At 46.2% G+C, this 4,202-nt stretch overlaps 1 long non-coding RNA gene across 1 annotated transcript; it reads left to right on the forward strand.

Annotated features, from left to right (window-relative positions):
- Positions 1-1,094: 1,094 nt before the first annotated feature.
- On the forward strand, positions 1,095-3,354 carry LOC138924123 (uncharacterized). Its single transcript, XR_011438814.1, has 2 exons — positions 1,095-1,229; positions 3,072-3,354. It is a non-coding gene; the product is annotated as an uncharacterized lncRNA (long non-coding RNA).
- The last annotated feature ends 848 nt before the right edge of the window (positions 3,355-4,202 follow it).

Raw genomic sequence — 4,202 nt, forward strand, 5'->3', positions numbered from 1 at the left:
CTAGATTAATTTACTGTTAAGAGAAAGTAGATCAGTCTTAAAATGTTTTTTGATGGCCTTTATCATATAAGCTATACCTCCTAGAGCAAATGGCAGAATGAACCGACGCATAGAGGAGGGCTTCTCACGCCAAATTCCTCAGAGCCCCTCAGTTGCTGGGGGGCAGGGATGAGCAGCTGCAGGATGAGGGGAAGGGGCATTAGGTGGAAAGTTCTCCAGGCTCCACCCCCCAATCCCCCCACCCCCCCACCCCTGTTCAACTACCGAACTCCACTGTGATCTGTTTTACATATGGGAGTCATTGAAGATTTCATTTTTTAAAAAAAAAATGACCTCATTGTTTTTAAAACTTCAAAAATCACGGGAATAGAAAAACTCATGCGCCTGGATTAACCTTGGGAAAACAGAGAAGCAGTTATAAAGATGGTGTTTCTTCAGACTGATAGTTTCTTTTCAATTCCTCAAAAGGCTCTTTAAGTTCTATCCCACCCTTGTGTGACCTTGGAAATCGTTCCCTCCTCCCCATACCTCCTACTCCTTGAGAAGTTGGGGGACACATAGGTCAGATTGATTGGGTTACTCTCCTTCTACAGTTTTATGTAAATTCACCAAAGAACTAAGATCTCTGTTCTGACAAGAAGTCACACAAGTCTAAATATTTCTTACAGACAGAGCTGACAAAATTAAAAAGTAGTTTGGGTAAAAGAGACTCATTAACTTCAAACGGGCGTTTGATTCCCAAAGGGAAGACATACTTCATCAGTTGGAGCACTGTGATGTCACAGAGGAACTTCATTAGTGTGCCTGTTAGAAGGGAGCCATGGGAGTGAGTATAACGAAACGTAAATAATTGCCTAATTAGGCGTCTGTGAAAACTGGAGAGTCTCCAAAGTTGTTAGAGATGAACATCTCGGCACGCAGCTTCTTAGACGAAAGGTTAATGCTTCCACGACCCTCACTGCTGGAAGGTGGCTGGAAGATTCCACACAGGTTCCCGGAAGACTGGTTAACCTGGATGAAGCCATTCAAGACAATCAGGTGTGACATCATCCTCATGATTGGGGTCCTCTAGAGCAGTAGTTCTAGAACTTCTTGGGGTAATTCCAGTAGAACAGAGAGCTCAGGAATCATCTCCACTCCTACTGAGGCAAGGGTGGAAACAGGCATAGAGAGAGGAAACTTTATCACAAGGAATGAGGAAAATGGAACTGATCTTGATGGAGGGCGTTGTAAGTATTTAGTTCAATTAGACCATGAAGATAGAGTTCTGTCCTAATCAATGTTACAAGAAGTTAGTCCACAGAATACCCACAGACCACCCACAGACCAAGCAGACATCAAGCACACTTTGAACCACAGATTGAAAACCTGTGCTCAACAGGAACAGTAGAGTGCTCTTTTCTGTCTAGCACTCACGTGTTAAAGATGTGGCTTGTTCCCCTACCTTCCCACCCCTATCCTTGCCTACAAAATAATGTCCAAAGTCCTTAGCATGCATCAAGGCCCTTCAAGATGCAGCCCATTCTCATTTCCCAGCCTTATCTCTCAAACATCTTAGCCTGTTTGCTGTCTTACATGTCATGCAGTCTGGATGGGCCCCTTGGTCTAGTTATGTCCTTTTTTCCCAAAGTCTCTGAATGGCAAAATCATATTCATCTTTCTAAATCCTGGTCAAGCTCACTTCCTTCCCTGAAGAGTTGCTGACTCCTCCTTTATGTCACAGACACTGCTCGAGAATCTGCTTGGACCATACTCAGGGAAAGGTATGGGAGAGCAGCTCACCCTTTAGCCTAAAGTCTGACATATCTGCACAGATCTGGAAAAACAAGGGTGTGCCCCTAGAAATCTCTGCACATGGAGCACTGAGGGGGGTAACTTACTAGGCAACAAGCCCCAGGATGACAGAAGAGGGAATATTTGGAGGACACTGTGATATTGGTCTCTTGCGTCTGTCCCCAGCCTATGGACACTTGTCTAGATGCCCATAGACTGGTGATTAAGAGTATGAGTTCTAGAGCTCAGTGCCTGGATTCAAATCTCAGTTCTGTCACTTTCTAGCTGCCTAGAGTGAGTCAGGTAACCTCTCCAGCCTCAGTGGAGATGATAACAATAGTGTTCCTGCCTCATGTGTCTGTCATGAGGATTATACAAGCTAGTGTATATAAAGCTCCCAACAGTGCCTATCATACAATAAGCACCATATAATGTGTCAGCTATTATACTTGGGAAGAGAGACGGCAGTTAAGTAAAAACTGAAGATCCTATAAGGCCTTGGGGCACACACAGCACTATTTCAGAACCACTAAATTGAGAGAGATAAAGAAAAGGTATTCTTCCCAACTCTGCCATTGACCAGAGGCAGCATGGCACTTAGAAGTGGTGGCATCCATTGGAACTGGAAGCAACGCTAGTCCCTGCAGAAGGCTCGGGTGCTTGACAGAGGCAGCAGTGCTCAGAGAGATCGATTCTCAGCAGAGATGGCAGCCGTGCCCAGCAGGAGCAATGGTCATCCCTGTGTGGTGTCTGTGGTACCCAGAGGTGGTGTTGCAAGACATCCAAGGTGTCCGTTGAGTGCAGAACAATGCAGTAGAAGTGACAGGGGAGCCTGGTCAAAGTGAGGACACCCAGTGGACACATAACACTGTCAGCAAAGGCAGTGACGACAGCATAAGAGGGGTCAATACTCAGTAGATTCCATGAGGTAAGATATCAGCCTTACTCATATGCCTGTGGGAAATATTTCCTGGGGTCAGACAGAAATACATGGGAGGTGGGGCTTTGCCAGGATGCAGAAGTCATCTAGGAGTCCAACGTGACAAATCCCTCAAATTATCATTGGTGTGATCTCGTTTTTACAGAAGGGGTTTCTGTACAGGTTTGGTTTCAGACAGGCTTGTACTCCATTCAACTGAAAATAGTTACTGAGCATCTATTCTGCGCCTCAGGCTCTGCTCCAGTTGGTGGAAACGCCACAGTGAGCGAGGCAAAACGATTCCTCCTCACATAGAGCTCACCTTACACAGACAATAAACAAGTAGGAAAACAAGTTAACGAGATCTTTCCTGTTTTAGAGCTGCGGAGGCAATCAAACAGGTGATACAGACGCGGTAGAGGAGCTACTTAAACATGGCGGCCAAGTAAAGCCTCTCATTCACTGTGAGGGCTGACAGCCAGGAGGAGGCAGCTCAAGGAAGATCTGGAGACAGAGCATGAGACCCTAAGGGAGGAAGACTTGGCATACTGGAGGAACCAAAAGAAGGATAATAAGTCCTAAACAACGGTCAACACTCTATGGTCTGTGGGCCAACTCCAGCCTGCTGCCTGTTTATGCAAGTAAAGTTTTGTTAGAATACAGCCGTGTTCTTTTGTTCCTCTATTGTCTATAGCTGCTTTGGTGCTCTAACAGCAGAGTTGAGTAGCTGCAACAAAGACTGAACAGCCTGCAAAACCTTCAGTATTCACTATCTGGCTCTTTACAGAAAAAGTGTGCTGCTGTCTGGCCTAAAGCCCAGTGAATGAGCTAGGGGAAAGCAGTGGGAACTGAAGTTTAACAGGGGCAGAGAACCGCAGAACACTGTAAACCAGGGCAAAAAATGCAGATTATATTGTGTGTAACGGAAAGCCTCTGGAAGCGTCCAAGTAGGAGTGCTGCTACTGATTGGCGTTCTCCACTCTGGGAGCTGTGTGCACATGGACTGTAGGGGCAAGGTGGCAGCGAGGGAAGCAATTAGACAGCTGCGGCAGAGCCCAGCGAGAGACGGAGGGGCCCTGGGTGAGGACGGGAGCAGTGCCGACGGGACAAGTAGTCAGGATGTATCATCTCAGGTATAACCGGCAGGAGGGCCCCAGCTCGGTCGCATCACCTTAGGCAAGTTAGCCAAACTCTTTCAGCCTCGGCGTCTTGTCAGTAAAACCCTCATAGCACTATTGCGTGGATTAAATTACAAAATGCACCTGAGGTACCTGTCAAAAAGTAAGTGTTCAATAAATGTTGCCTCTTATTGTTGTTGTTGTTGTTGACTGGTGAGGCCTGTGGAAAACTAGGTCACAGCACGGATCTCACTGTTTTAGTTAGTGGTACATTGCTCTCCCCGACTAGGTTTGTGAGATCCCTGGAGGCAGGGATGCTCTCTTATTCATCTTTATATCCCCAGAAATGTGCCTGGCACATGGTAGATGCTTAATAAATGTTTATTGATTAA

This window comes from Equus caballus, chromosome 5 (genome assembly GCF_041296265.1).
Source record: "Equus caballus isolate H_3958 breed thoroughbred chromosome 5, TB-T2T, whole genome shotgun sequence".
NCBI classification, from domain to species: Eukaryota; Metazoa; Chordata; class Mammalia; order Perissodactyla; family Equidae; genus Equus; species Equus caballus.